We start from the raw sequence: 16,105 nt of genomic DNA, 5'->3' as shown, positions 1-16,105 counted from the left end.
ACACAAGCTGTACATTTACATGTCTCATTGGGGATGGTGTGACCTCCATTACATCTGGGCATGTGTGCATGCTGGAGGAGACACCAGATGCACAGCTGTTTCTGCTTACTGCTGATCTGCCCTGTATTCAGGTGGGGGGATCTCAGACACGGGTTTTCACCTGAAACCCCAAAGTCACAATCAGTACTCCTATGGAGATTGCCTTACAGCCCAAGCATCTTGATGGCCTATATGGGAAGCCCTCTCTACCACCTCAGTATCCTGGGCCAGACCATAGGTTATATCAGATCATAGACCATCTGGGCCAAAGAGCTGATATCAGAGAAAGCAGCACCTCTCAGTTACCCTTCTCTTTAAGTGCTAAAACCCTAAGGGGCTCTTGGTGCAGGATTCACCCACCTCCATCCAGCCCAAAAGCATTCACATGCACCCCTGTGTTCACTGGTTCTGCAAGAGTCTGTCCTTCAGGGATAAGAGAAGACTCACCACATGTGCTTGACTCCACATCAGGTATGACCACACGATGCCCTACCAGATTCTCACACTGGATTTTAGTATTTAATGCCCACAACAGTTCTCATTAAAAGAGGAATACCCAGCTGGAAACTCAGTCCCCTCCAGAAAGTCAAGTAAAACTAACTTCAAATGCCCTTTTTCTCCACTGGTACACAGGCCCTGCCCATGGGAAGGGGAAAGGCAGGGACGGAGCCCCCCGACCCTGTCCAACACAGGAGCAGTCTGGGCAGTCATGACAGCAATCTCAGGGGGTCAAAGCAGCAAGGTGATGTTTTGCAAAGCAAAACCTTTTCTGCATAAGCAAGATAATTTTACAGAGTGAAGTCCAACATAGATTGCACCCTGCAGAGGAAGAGCAGCCCACTTGTGGGGCTGGTGCTTTTGCCAAATCAGATTAGGTACCATTTCACATCACTTCTCCTTTGAGCCGAATTTCACTACTTCAGCTTACAGTAAGTGACAGAAGTGAGAAGCACTTACACAACACAGCAGAGATCACAGACTTGCATTTTTGTGTGCTTCCAGGCATCCACTTTTCACTGTACGCAAGCCACACGCAACCATTCACACACAGGGTTACCCAACATCATTTCATTTCTTGCCCATGCTAGCTAGCAAAGCTGCCAGCAGCTCTCCCCCCAAACACACATCAATGCACAAGAAGAGAGACAAAGGAAGTGATGCTATGTTAATCTTCAGTACATGCAGCTGACCAGGCCAGCCACGGACAGGAGCAGCAATGGATGCCACAACCCTACCATCTCTCCAAATCAAAAAGCCATCTTCTAAACATGACATTATGGCTGAACCAACAACCCAGGCAGCTCCCTCCAGCCCAGGGCATTCAAGAGCATCCAAAACCACCACCAAATGCCTTCACATTCCTCCCTTACCTGTTCTCCAAAGGCACACAGTCTGGCTCCCAGTGATGCAGCACCACCACTCTCTCATCAGCCTTTCAGGCCCTCCCATAATTGCATTAAATAGGAGGAGACCAGCTCAGGTGAAACAAATTCTGCTCTCAAACTCCTGCTTACCTGGCAAGCCAAACCTCTGCTGAGCACCTGTAGGGGTCTGGCTAACTCAAGCTTTCCCACTGGATTTTTCTGGGCATTCCTTTGCTGATGGAGGCTACCAATGCTCTGAAGTACTTCTTCCAAGCAAACAACCTTTCAGGACATGTTCTGTAGCCAAAGGCTCAGAGCAAAGCTTTGCTGTAGAAAGGGGTCATTGCATGATCTCAGAACAGGTAAAGCAAAGCTAAGTCTATGTAGGGTCATCCTGGGCAGAGCTGGTGGTGATACCCCCAACAAGAGAGGGCTGAGACCCTCCATGCTCAGCTTATTTGCTCTGTTGCTCCTGTTGTGCTTCAAAACATCCAACTGTCATTGCCATTTACATTCCTCTTGTTCCCTTTTGGAGACCTGCTGCTTTTCTGGACCATGCCAACATTAACAGGCTGCACATCCTAAAGCACCCAATGCCCTAAAGCACCCATCCCTGGCTGTGAGCTGACACAGCAAGCTGTGGGCATCCTGCTGCCTCTGATTATGGCTCTCCACGGGGTTTGAGCATCTCTCACACAGCTGGAAACCCTGTCATGGTGCAAAATGCCCCCACCTGAGTTCAAAAGCCTTCCTGCTTTCCATGGACATTTGAAAGGGACTTTTCCCAGGCAGGAAACAGTCTTGTAACTATTTATATCTACATGTATATATACACACACACATAAAAACATCAGTGTGGTCTTTGCAGATCCATTTTATGGGGCAACTTTTCTGCATCTACTTTAATTGCTTTTTGCAAGACAAATGAAAAGCCTTTTGGCCCATGATCCAATACAGAGAAGCCCACAAAGAGCTGCTGACAAGGTGTCATCAGGACCACCTCTGTGACCAGTGGTAGGTGTGGGACTTGCCCCAGTGCCACCCAGTGCAGAGCTGGAAAAGCAGCTCAGAGGAGAGCCCTGAGCACAGCTTCAGCTGACAGAGCCATGAGGTACTGAAGAACACAAGTGTGGTTGCAAATGGGTTTCATTGGTTGTACGAATCACAGTGGTAATGAAAACACACAGCCACAGTGCTGCTTTAGCAGTTGCATACCAGTGTTGGACTGGGGGAAAGAAAGGGACTGGGGGACTGTGGCCCATGGCTTGTTTCATTACTACAGAGCCCAAAGAACTTTGAGAGGTGATGCTCAAAATCCAGCCCAGATGTGCCAGTCTGTGGAGCAGACCCAAAGCTGGCAATGGTGGAGCCATTTGGGCACGACAAACCCTCATGGTACATCAGTACATCATGTTGGACCATCAAGTTTGGTGAGGGAAAGGCTTGGGTTGGACACAGGTCAGAGCAGCTGATCAGGCAGTCAGAAACTGAAACCTCTGGCTCAGAGCTGTATCAAGGGGCCACATGAAGATGCAAAGAGCCATAGCAGTGGTCCAGGGTGTTTTATTTAAGCAACACTCATACAAGGGTGAAAAAGGAAAGAGGAAAGCATTGCAGCAGAGCAAATCCCACCGAGAGCAGCCAGAGACAGCACACTCCTTGGCATTCACCCTTGGTTTCTCCATCAGGCAAGCAGCAGGAGCCAGCCATCGGGTGAAGCTCAAGGTTTAATTTTAGCCTGTGCCCATGGTGTGTATCTTTCCCTTGTATTTTTAATCTGAACTTCATGTAAAAATAGCATTTCCTGCTGCCCGATAAGGGATTCCTGTTTTTGCAGCAGGTCTGCTTTCTTGGGAAGCCGGTGCCTACAGGGTTATTGATGGATGCTTCAAAGCACAGCAGCCCAGCCAAGGGGGTAGGATGAAGGCGTTTGGGATTTGCATTGTTCCTGGTTGCCTTAAGGGAAAATAAATAGAGCAGTTGTGCCCCCCTCCCTCAATGAATCACCTCCAAATTTAGCATTTCCGGAACTCTGTTTTGGAAAACCTCTGTTTGACAGGGTATTTTTAGCAGCAGGGTCCAGGTTTGCATCCTTCCCAGGTAGATGTTTGTGAGTTCATCAGGCTCCAGGGAGGCGTATCCTGCCTTTTGAGCCTGGTCATCCACCGGGAGATAAATATAAGCACAGGAGAACAGATGTTCCTCCCACCATTCCCACTCCCCCACCACACAACTCCTTGACACGCATGTACCCACACTTCCCAATGGAGCTGCAGGGAGGAGCAGGACATAAGGGGCTGCCTTGGGGGCTGCTCCCCACCTCTGCCTGCACACGCAAGCACCACAGCATCAGGCCAGGCTGTTTCGAGCCTGAATGCCAATGGTTTTCAGTGTCCTGTAATGTAAAGGCATCACTCTTGCTAGCTATGTCTGCTCTGCGCAGGTACTCACACCCTGAAACCTTTATTCCACCAAGCCACCAAGGTCATCTGCATTAGTTTATGGAAGGAAGACACCAACAAAGGCTCTGCCACCCACTGGCTCCTACAGTTTCTTGCCTGCTTTTCTCTGTGACCAGGGAAGAAATCCTCAAGTGCTAACAGGAGGAGTGGCAAGAGGAATGTGAGAAGGAATTCACATGTTCTCTGGGTCTCAAGCAGACACTTGCCTCAATCCCCCCCAAGCCCTTCCTCCCAGCAAGTGAACAGAAGGGAGGGAGAGGTTTTCCTGGGAAAAGTGCAGAGTTTTTTCCTTTCCTGAATAAATCCCGATTCCCTCACTGGGGAGGTGGATGTGGAAATGCAGCACTCGGGATTGAAGGCAGCTCTGGCTGCAGCTCATCCCTGAGACATCCTTTAATACTGCAGGGAGCTGTCAGAGATATGCAGGCAGACAAAGCTTCCCTCCTCCTTGCACGGGTTTGAATCCGATGGGGCCATTCCTGGGGACTCTGCCTCAACATGTGGAAAGGCACAGAAAGTCAATGGGGGCAAGGACAGCATAAAGAAATCATAGGATCACAGAGTGGTTTGGGTTGGAAGGGAACTTAAAGCTCATCCAGTTCCAACCCCCTGCCACAGGCAGGGACACCTTCCACTAGATCACGTTGCTCCAAGCCCTGTCCAACCTGGCCTTGGACACTGAACACTGTCCCTTTAGTTTAACATGAAAAACAGCACTGCTGCCATCCCCCAGGGCCATGGAGATGAGAGCTGCCCTCAGCCCACTGCCTCTGGGGAAGCACCAGCCTTCTAAATGGAAGGATGTATCCTGCAACCACGGGAAGCTTCATGCTGACTCCTCTAAGGAACAGGGAAACAAAGACCCACAGGTCTGACCCCAACGCTCTGACATCTAACCCAGGCTCATAGCTACAGAGCCTGCATTCCTTTTGTGTGCATGTATATCTTAGTTTGCTTTCTAAGATCAATTTATCCCAGTACAAAGACTAAAACATTTGACTTAAATAAGACCAAGGGAACGTTGCAGTACCAGAGTGCCACCATTGCATCACTTATTGACCAGCTGACAATCAAACATCAGCCTCCGAACAAGACAGTATCTGTCTCTGGTGTGGCAGCGCTCACAGCCTGCATCCTGCAGCACAGTGATTGGAGGCAGGGCTGTGCCTGCCAGGGACCCAACTCGCTCAGTTTATAGCAGGACTATTTATAGAGGCAGCTGGCACTGGCAGCTCTCCAGGGATACCAGCATGGTCTTCTGCAAAGGGGCTGCGGGGGAAGGAGTAAGGGAGTAGGAATGTGATGGAGCAACATCAAACCACCAGCCAAGGGTGTAAAAGAGCCTCAGGAGGACCCAAGAGCCAGGTCTCAGGGGCATTGCTCTAGTTAAGCCCCAAGGGCTGGGGCAGCACTCCCACATCGATCCCAGCAGCAATGCCAGTTCCCACCACTGAGGAGCTGTGGAAAGCACTGTTTTGGCACAGCATCTTCCCACCCCTTCCTTGCTCACCCTCCCTTGGGGGCTGAAACAAGAGATGGATGCCTACTTTCCCAAGGGAGCCACCTCTCCATTGCTCATCTTCTTTGCTTCCTCCTTCACCTTCACCAGGAGAATCAGCCAAGGATGCTCATCCAGGGTGTAACAACTACTGGGGGTCATGAGCTCAGAGGCAAAACCTGCCACAGGGTCTTGGGTAAGAGTTAGCAATGGTGTATCTGAAACCTGTGCTTCCAAAGGGCTCCCAGTGTGGTTTGCTTCCATGTGCCACATTCACTGGAAGTAGGTACAGAGGAAGAATGGGGCTCACAGAGTCTGGTGGCTGTTGGTGTGAAACAGTTCACACCCCCCTGGACCCCCCCTTCATGCACAGGGATCTCTGGGCCTCTCTTCTGTGCCTTTCTTGCCCTGTTTGTTAAGGGTTTCACTGCTTGCTTGTGAATTCAACCCACATTCAGCAGGTGGAGCGTGCACCAGAGCATGGCTTCCAACAGCTGCTGCATCTCATGCCCTGCACTAGCAAGCACAGCTGAGATCCCTTAGGCTTTTTCAGACCACAGCTACCTTGAGTCCAGGATCTGCTGCTGCTTCTTTAATGGTGGCTGTGTGTGAAAGGACAGCGATTTGCTCGTTTGCATCATAGGATATGTCAGGTTGGGGAGGACTCATAAGGATCATTTCTCTTCTGAAGTGATTTCTCAGTGTTTTCCAGGCCCTACCATGTTTTTGCTCTGTGACAAGAAGCTGCTTCCCCTGTTTCCAGCCTGTTTGGAAAGATTTAAATCAAATGCGCCTCAGCACCTGCAGGGAGACAAATGTGATCCTGCTGAATAATAGTGTCACAACTGTTTTGAGAACAACCATTTGAAGGGGAAAAACCTATTTAAATCAATGTAATCCAGTGCATTATGCTGCAATCACTGCACCCCAGAATGGAGGGGGCAGCCCCAAGGAGGAGGTTGTGTGCCATTGTCAGTATCAAGACTGGTCACCAGCACTGATGTCCTTCATGAAGCAATGGAGGTGGTGAGGAGAGTGGTAGGTAGCAGGTGATGGAAGATTTTGCAATGCAGCATCTCTTCTTGTCAGCTGAGATGTACAGATGAACACATGGATAAACAGGACTCTAATATTCCTGTATCCCAAGTACTCCCAGATGGGTCCGTCAAAGCCTTGAGCTCACGGACAGCAGTTCTCTTGACCTGTATCTGCTATGCAGGCTCTTCAAAGAGAGTGGGGTTTTTCATCTGCAGAGATGCTCAGATTGCAGGCAGTTAGGTGAGGTTTATGAAAAGAAGTAAAATAATGGGAAGAGGAGGCAGGTTTTGGCTGCGTTTGCCAGCTTTGAATGAGGGAGGAAAGTCATTTCCCCTTTTCACTCTTCCAAAATACCCTGGGAAAAAAAACAATAGGAAGAGCAGTTTCTCTTTTCTTCACTTTTAGATAAAAATAACCCTGAGGATATTTGGAAAAAGACAATAATTCTGACCAATTTTGAGCTCAAGAAAGAGGATGTTGGGCCCTGCTGGGGCTACAGACTGCAGTGAGGCCGTGGGCTCCTGGCTCTCCCTTACAGTGCCTGCCCCAGGGTGAAGTTGTCAGAGCTGCCCAGGTTCCATGGGGGTGAAGCAGGCACTCAGTATCCTGGCCAAGACAATTCCTCTCCCCTGACATGTCTCAGCACCAGTGGTGCTGTGGGGCCTCAGGGTTGCACATTTTATCTCTGCCCAACCTCTCCCTGTTGGGCAACAGTTCATATAGAAAATGAATTAAAAACCAAAAGGAAAACCATTTTGGGATCGTTTCCACAACTTTGCTCCTTGTGCCTGCCTGGGAAGGGCTGCCCAGCTCCTGTGGAAACATCTCAGGTATGCGTTTGGGTTGCAGGAATGTGTCAGCAAGGAGGAGGGCAGAGCATCCCTCAGCTCTATGCAGCTGAATGGGGCAAGAGGCTCCCACACCTATAAGACCTAGCCCTGGGTGGGATATTACGAATGCGGGTGCTCTATGGGGTGTCTCCCAAAATCCACACTAGGCAAGGCTGATGTTGAGGCAAGGGACTCTGCCCTTGGGATGGATGGGGCTGGGTATGGACCAGCTCAGCCCTGGCTTCGCTGCTGGTCTTGTTTGCAGCACCTAAATCCCATTCACTGCAGGAAGGCATGAGGCTCAGGGCCAGCAAGGGATGTGGGCACACAGGCACAACACACATGTCCCCATGTAGTGCCAGGTGCCCAGAGAGGAGACAGTGGGAGCCAAGCAAAGCCAGCACAGCACCATGCAGCTGAATGTCCCTATGATGCCTCCTGTCCATTCCTCATGACAAGGGACCATGCTTTTGGGTAAAACCACAGGAAAGCAGAATTCCAGTTTATGGTTCACATCCCACAGACTCCAAACCTAGCTTGTTGGATGGGAAAACTGATGAGGCCACTTCCCGGTGTCCATAGCCCCACATCCAGCAGGAGAAGAGGAGGCAGCAGCTTGAGGATGCTGCAGGGGACCAAGCTCTGCCTTTTCTGTGCATCTTCCCCCAACCTTAATGCCACCAATAGGTTACAAACAGGTTAAAATTCATGCCCCTGCTGTGCCCTCACCACCTGGACCAAAGCACCAAAGCCATCCTGCGCATCACACAAGTCGCTTCAAGAGGCTTCTGGCAGCCAGGCCTGCTCGTGGCCAGGCCTGTTGTGTCCCACACTGTCTCTTGCAGGAGCAGTAAATGTGTCATTTTCCTTTCACAGGACGCAGAGCAGCCTTATCCAAATATAAACAACCTGGGAGTATTTGCTGGCTTATTGTCTGGATAAAGAAGTAAAACAAACAGACCTTACACCCTTTTCCCCCCTGCCACTTCTGGTACAGTAAAACTGTCTGGAGCAGAGATTCCAGGGTTCCCGAAAACGATGCTCATTAGAAATAACATCCCCCAAGGCCAGGTGTGGAAGTAGCCCAAGCCCAAGCTGCTGCCTTCTTTAAAAGACATTCAATTCAAGTTGGAGATCTTGGAATAATTAAGGAGTTTCTATATGAATAATGGAAACAATCAGCAGCCAAGTGAATGTGATAGCCAGCAGTGTAACACGGCAGCACTCCCTTGGCTATGGCCAGGAGCGATGGGCAGATGCCTGCATGTGCCTTCAAACAAACTCGGCTCTCAGGGAGCATCCTAGGCCAAAAGCTGCCTGAGAAACCATCCTCCCATATCAACAACAGGCACTGCAGGAGCCTTCCTCACCCGGCCGGGCAGCGACACAGAAAAATGAGGCAAAAAGGGGAAAATGCTGCTTTAAACATAAAATTGTCTCCCCAGAAATGTGGGGCAGGCACAAGGTGTGAAGCCTGGGGAAGGGCTCCCAGTTTTGCAATAGGGGAGCTGAGGCTCAGGAAAAGAGGACCCATGGGAGACACAAGCTCAAATCCCATGAGATCTCGTCCTGCTTTGCCCATGTCCTCCTTGCCCACTTCAGGGAATGCAGAAGGGAGATCAAGATCTGGGTCCCGTGAGTGATGTTTCACACCCGAGGTCTCCTTCCTGCCATCCCAATGTTTTCCACCACCACTCTCTCTTTTCCAGGAGCTCCTGACATGTTCCAGACCCAGATCTCCTCTGTGCAGCCCCCAGCAGCACCACTGTGGCCACACAAGACCCTACAATCTGTGAAGCTGGAGGCCGAGCAGAGGCTTTGCCCCACATCGGTGGGGTGGAGAGGTGGATCTTGAGGGTGCTTGGAGGATCCCCTCTTTCTCTGCTCCCAAAAGGAAGAGCGGCCCAAAGAAGAGAAGTGTCTGGATTAAATAAGCAAGCATCTGCCCACGCTAATGCTTGCAGGGCACTGAAATGTAAAGGGCAGCCAAGAGCCGCTCCCTAAAGCACATGTTGTTAAGGAACAGAACAGCCAGGACAAGACCTGATCCACATTAAATGAATGAGAAAGCAAAGGTGAAGGACTAGATCTGCCATATTACCACACATGCACAGGCACTGCCTGGTCTGTCTGTGAGCACTCCAGGCTTCTCCCCACAGCCCTACTGCGTTTCAACAGAGGAAGAGTGAGGAAGGGCAGGAGGAGCCAGGAGGTGCTTGGGATGCAAAGCAAGACCGAGATCTTGTTAGAGAAACTCTTGCTGATAAAAGGTCCAAGCAGGCCATGAAGCTCTGTGAAGAGTTGATGTTCCCATGGTAAGGAATGAGATGCTGGTGATGGGATGGATGTCTGCTGGTCCCATGGGAAGGGATGGGATGGGGGTGATAGCATGGATGGCTGCTGGTCCCATGGCAGGTGATGGGATAGAGATGACGGCCATTAGTCCCATGAGCATCCTTCCCCTGCACATGTAGATCCAAACACACTATTTTCTCTCCCATGGGATTCCCACCTGCTCCCGCAGCGAGATGATGGCTGGAATCCTTCAGTTGTTAAGGAATTCAGGCTCACTGAGTCCCCTGACCCCCCTCTCTTCCAGAAGAACACATTTGTCCTTAACAAAGCGGACAGAGATGGGTCCTTTGGGCAGGCATATGGTGGAGGTTACAGGGTGGCCTTACCCCCTCTCCACCAGCACTAGGTGTTCACGTTGACACTGGGCCCTAAGCTAAGTCGATGCAGAATTTAACAGCTTCTGCAGTAATTAAGCCAAGCTTCTCAATATAGCATCACTAATTACACGAATCCTCCCTGAATTACCAATAGCTCGTGGCACCTTGTAAAATCCTTGTGTAATAGCCTGAGAAACACAGAGCTCATTGCTGGCAGGGAGGCCCGCAGCCTGCATGGCAATTCCCAAAGCTCTTGGGATGTTTATGAGCCTTTTCTAAATAAAAATACAACCTAAAATGTACATTTCCCCCAATGACTCTGCTCCGGGGAGTATTAAAAGCAGTACCTTGACTCAGCCTACCACATAAACATCCTGCTGCCCCTGGACAGCCCGATAGTGTCTTCCTCCCAGGATGAGGAGCTGAATAAGAAGTGACAATCACAGCTCCTGCCCACGGAAAACAGGAAGCGCCAGAGTTGTACAACCCCTCCAAACATTGTCCTACCTGCTCCTTGGTGCAATGTGAACTTGCTTTCCTTTCCTTTCCGCCTTGCATAACTATTTCTGGTCCAGCACTGGCCAGTCCCTGTGGCCTCCAGCTTTCTCCCCTCCTGCCTTAAGCCAGCCTGTTGCTCTCCATCCAATACAGAAGAGCAAACGTCCACCTTTGTGCCCTCCCTGCTAACACTGTCAGCTTGGTGGCAAGTGCTGGAGGAGATGGAGACAAGCCCAGGGTATTGGGCTGGTTGACTTACCCCACAGCTGCCCACATCTGGCAGGAGCCAGATAGAAGGAAACCCCAAATCCTCCCCAGCAGGAAGCAGCCAAGAACAAGCACTTTTGGCCAAATCTCTTAAATGACCATGAGAACAAAGGAGACAATGCTTACAGACATGCTCTGGTTCACATGTGCTAAACCTCATCCAAAGCAGTCCCGGTGACTAAAGGCAATGGGGTCAGTCTATGCCCTGGTGTTGAAGCAAGCTGGGCAGCCAAGCTTCTCCTTGAGTGCACAGAGAGGAGCTCAGGGATCAGGAGATGTGATGGAGAAGAAACCACTCCCTCAGCTTACAGCACCCCTAGTTTATCCATAGATACCGACTTCTTCCTTGGCATTTTGGTTTGAGTTGGAGCAGTCAAAAGACTTTTAGGACTTTTAGCATTTTCCATGTTAAATAATGCTATAGGAGCATTATTATGTTCCTCTTCCAGCTGCTCCCGCATTTCTGCTGTGCAACAGGCCCAACATCACATGCAAAACATAGATGTTGTATCCCGAGTTTCCAAACAAGAAGTGGGAGGAGGAGAAGAAGGTTTCCTATCTGCTCTTCCTTTACCCGCAATGTAAAAACATCCCTCGGTGGATGGGGCAGCGTTTGCCATCACTTTGCAGAGTTCACATTCCCACACGCACCAGCACGAGGAGCAACAAGGAACAAGGAAGAGGGGACCGGCACACCAGTGCCTGCAGGTCATGGCCACACAAGACAATACTTAGCACAGTTTGGAAGTGTGGGAGGAATGTGGGAAGGCCGAAGATGAGGATGTTTATTAACATGTAAGAATATCTCCAAAGGGTTTGAGTCCTATGAGGGGAAAAAAGGGAGCCTGAGTCAATCCAGTTGGAGATATTGGTGGGACTAAATCTGGAAATTCATAGTCAGGTAATCCTGACAGTAAAGAAAAGGAGAGTAGCTTTTTCTGACATGTACAGCAATAAGAGTGTGCCCAAATATGGTGTAATTTCACATGAATTCCCTAATTAATCCCCTTGTGTAATTGCATCGAGTAGGATCGAGTGTGTTTCCTTGCGTGGCTCAGCCTCTGTGCCCGAGAAAGGGTGCTGCCTCCCTATAACATATGGTAGGAAGCCTTCTACTTCTTACCAAGGATTACTCTTGGCCTTGTCAACCACTTCTATGCACTCAATGGGAGACAAGCAGGGAAAGCCTGACAGCAAGTTTAAATCTGAAGTGTCTACACACACGTAAGAAAACTTAGCACCACAAAGAAAGAAAACCTGGGGACGAAGCCCATTTGAATGGCAGCTACAAGGCAGGGAAGGAGAGGAGAAGTTCCCTGCTCCTCTTGTTCCCCCTAAACTCAAAGCTTCCTCCTGTTTGCAGGTCACAGAGGCACAGCAGACCCTGCATCTCCTGCTCCTCTGGAAAGGCCCATACTGGTAAAACTTTGCAATGCAAAGCAAAGGGAGGGGGTTTCACCATTTACCTGCCCCTCAGGCAGAGAACATCTTCATGCTTTCACCTTATGACTGTAAAACACAAATAGACTTCATTTCTCTCCACCAGCTCCAGCTGCATTGTGGCTCAGCAGGGCTGCGGCTGGGACAGTCCCTGCTGCAATGTGACATTCTGATGCAGGAAGGCACGTGCTGCTGCCACCTGCTCAATGAAGAGAACTCTCAGAGCTGCTTCTGCCCCTTTGAGTCACTAACCTTACTGCAGGATGTTAATATAAAGCATCTCCTTGTGCTCAAGCCAGGCCCGTTGGTGACTGGGTGAGCTCCTGTTGAACCCCTGTAGGGTTCTGGTGTGTGTCCAGGCCACGGATGCTGCTGCCCAGCTGCCTCAGAGCAGCTTTGGGAGCTACAGAGAAGCACCAGGTTGGTACCCAGGAGCAGGGAAGCTGATGGTGCTGCCCTCCACACCAGCGAACCTGCGTTGGAGGGTGTGCTGCCTTGTGCAGAGCCCTGCACTGCAGTGATTTACTGATCCCCGTGCAGCCCTTGTGGGGTGCTCTTGTGTTACTGACACAAGAAACACCTATTTTCAGTTAATAATAATATTAGTAGTAGCACTAATAATTTCATGGTTAACAATAAGTTACTAATAATGCCTTCACTCAGGCATCCTCCTGCCCTGAGACCCATCACACTGAGAGAAGCAAGCATGGCACTGCAGCTCACACTGAAATAAATGCGTGCCTTCTGCTGGGACAGGAAGCAAAGGGTGACCATTCACTCCTGCCCCCATATACCCCAACCGCAGGCTGCACCGTGCTTCTCCTGCGTCTGGGGGCACGGGTTGCAGGGATACATGCAGTGGGGTTCTGCTGCAAGACCTGACCTCCCGTCAGGATGCCATCACCTAAGGACAGGTATGGTCCTCACTGAGGGATGGAAACCATCCCACAGCCTCTCCCAGAGTTCCAGCAGCTTTCCCAAGGCTCGAACGAGACCCAGCCGACTTTGAAAGCCGCAGCTGTGACCGTAACGACCGTGAAGACGGCTCCTTAACCGGCAGTGCAGAAGCGCAGTGTACCGAGCCCAGCGCAGCCGAGGCGGGCAGGGGTTCCTCGGGCCTGGAGCACCCTCTGGTGGGAAAGACACGGTTGTCCAGTCCGAACGATGGCAAATCCACCCTTGGCACAAGACCGGGCTCCGTCAGGATCTCCAGCAGGATGGGTTTCCAGCACCCAGGGTTGCTTCGCTGGCAAGCTCCCATACAGCACAGCTCTTGTGCCCAGCCTGTCTGCTTGCTCTCCCCAGGCTTTGAAGCAGCAATCCCATCTCCTTTGGCCACTACAGCCCCTGGCAGCTGCAGGGTCTTTGGCCAGTGTGTCCCTGCCCTGTGCCAGCCCATGGGATGCTGCTGACAGCAGATCTCGCCATGAAAAGGCAATCTGTATATAATCACTGCCCGGGTTGAAGTCTTTATAGCCATGATAACCATGGGGCCGGATGGGAGCAGGTCACACTCCCCTCGCTGTTGCAGTCCCCTTTGCCTTGGTCTTCACAGTTGTCACACTCCCAGGTCAGGCTGCACCTCATTGGGAAAGCACTCCCTTTGTGGTATAACTCAGCCTTTGCTCTGCTTTGCTCTGACACCACAAACAGCAGCCACAGTTTTAAGCAGCCCCCAGCAGAAAGGGCACAGGCAGCAGTTCAGCAGTCCCTTCTGGACAGGAACATCCAACACCATCACCTCCCCTCCCCTACCTTAAAAGACCCTCCAGCACTAGGGAGACAGGACCCAGAGCCCACCATTCATCACTGAACACTCCCCACGGCAGCATCCCCCTAAGCAGTGCAAAGCCAGCAGAGAACAAGGTGTATCAGGGGATGGGGGACATCTCTCCCCACCTGGCTCTGCAGGCAGGGCGGTTCTCACAGGGACCACAGTCATCTGGTGTGGCTGAGTACTGAGGATGGTAAAGCCCTTGAAGGAAAAGGCAGATTCTGCCTCAAAAGCTCACTTTGTAAGCACAGAGCAGGAGGCACCTTTTGTGCCTCAGGCCATTTCCCTGCCCCTAGCCAAGCAGGGCTGCTGCCCAAACAGTACTTTAACCCAGCTCTGGGTGTGTTTCCTATTAAACAAACACAGGAGGTTCCCCACCGCTCTCCCTGTCCCTGCCTGCTCACCCGCACTGTGCTCAGCTCCCAGCATTGCAGCAGCACCCAAAATGCGCTTCCTTCCCCGCCTCATCTTCTCCGCTGCCCTGGGCATTGCCACCTTCCTGAGCTGGAGGCTGCTGCTCCGGAGCCTGGCCACTGGACACAGAGGTAATGCCAGGGGCATTATGGTCCCATATGGAGGCAGCACTTCTATACCTAGGGGAAATGAATGGCCTGGGGAGTTCTTTGGAAGGTCTGGGTGGGCAAATGCTTACAGCACGGAAGATGCTGTTTGCACAGCCCCTGGGGCACTGGATAACCTGTGGAGAAAGCCCTTACCGTGAGCCCTGCAGCTTTATGTCCTTAGTGGGGTCATTGGTATCAGGTGTGGGGGAACTGCTGAAGGTAACTCCCAAACCTTTGCTGGGAAGGGTGAAATGTTGCTGGGGAGGCAGGAGGGAGCCTGGGAATCAGGGATTAATGCTTCTCTTGCCTAAAAAACACAGAATGGTTTGGGCTGTAGAGGACCTTAAGATCATTGAGTTCCAACCCCCTGCCATGGGCAGGGACCCCTCACACTAGACTAGGTTGCCCAAGGCTCTGTCCGACCTGGCCTTCCCCTCCAGTGCTGGTCAACCCAGGGCAAAGCCATCACTAGCTTTTCTTGTCGGTGTGGGGCTGTGCAGTTGAAGCCTAGGACAGCTTCAGGCATTGCTGTGCTTCTTCCTGGGTTCCTGCAGACCATTTCCTATTGTTAGCTGTGTATATGTTCCCTATGCAATGGCCTCCACAAATCAGTGGGAAATAATTACCTTCCCAAGGACCTGGGACCATCTCCCCAGGGCTGCCAAATGCCTACACTGAGCAGATGAGGCAGATGCGCTGCTGCTACAAGGGAATAAAGCAGCAAGGCAGGTATTCATCCCACTGCATTCAAACCCACGCTGGCCTCTTCACATCAAACCCAAGTAGATACAAAGCAAAAAGCAAAGCCGGAATCTGAGAAATTAAACCTACTGCAATAGAGGCTTTTTATTGCTTTTGCCTCTTATATTTGCTTTGTTTTCTTCTGGTTTCTGTTTGCTTTTTGGGTTTTATTTGCTTTCGACTCTTTATCTACAGTAGACAGAATTTACATATGGAAGTGATGTAAGAAGTGTGTTTGGATCTCTAAATTGCCCTGAGCCATTAAGGATAATCTCTTGCTTTCACATGCATTTCGTAGCTGATGCTAACTAATTAACAGAAGCAATTTACTACTTCTCAGCTCCCACAATATTTCTGACTCACTTTGGTAAACTTACCTCAGTCAAGCTCAGCTGAAAGTGAGGAGATAAAGGCAAAAGCTCTGATTTAGTAAAGGGGGCCTGTGGCACACTGCTATAGTCCAGGTCAGTGCTCAGACACGGTGGTTTGAGGGAAGAGGGTTCTGTGTGTCCAAGATCCCCCACGTTCACAGGGACAGAAACCCATTTCCTGGCAACACTGAGCTCTTTACCATGCAGAGCAGGTCTCCTTTGCCCTACCCATCTTCTTTCGTCATGCTATGTCCTTTCCATGCTGCAGTGGCTGGTAAAGGACCTGCCACAACATCCTGTGCCAGCTCAAGGCAGAGGTCCCCTATGAACTTTAGTCACCTTCCATCTTTAAATGGTGTTTCCCAGGTGACCTGGCCCCCAGGGCAGAGGAAGGCTTCACTTTGACCCTGGACACCTTCCTTCACATCCAGCAGCTCAGGAAGAAGAGACTAAGAGCGTTCTGCAGCCAATCGGCCAAAGTGACCACTCTGCCGAGGAGCCCGGAGGACAGAGCCTGCCTGCTCTCGAGTCTGAGGGTCAGCACCAAG

Source organism: Melopsittacus undulatus, chromosome 3 (assembly GCF_012275295.1).
Source record: "Melopsittacus undulatus isolate bMelUnd1 chromosome 3, bMelUnd1.mat.Z, whole genome shotgun sequence".
NCBI classification, from domain to species: domain Eukaryota; kingdom Metazoa; phylum Chordata; class Aves; order Psittaciformes; family Psittaculidae; genus Melopsittacus; species Melopsittacus undulatus.
This window is presented reverse-complemented; position numbering follows the sequence as displayed.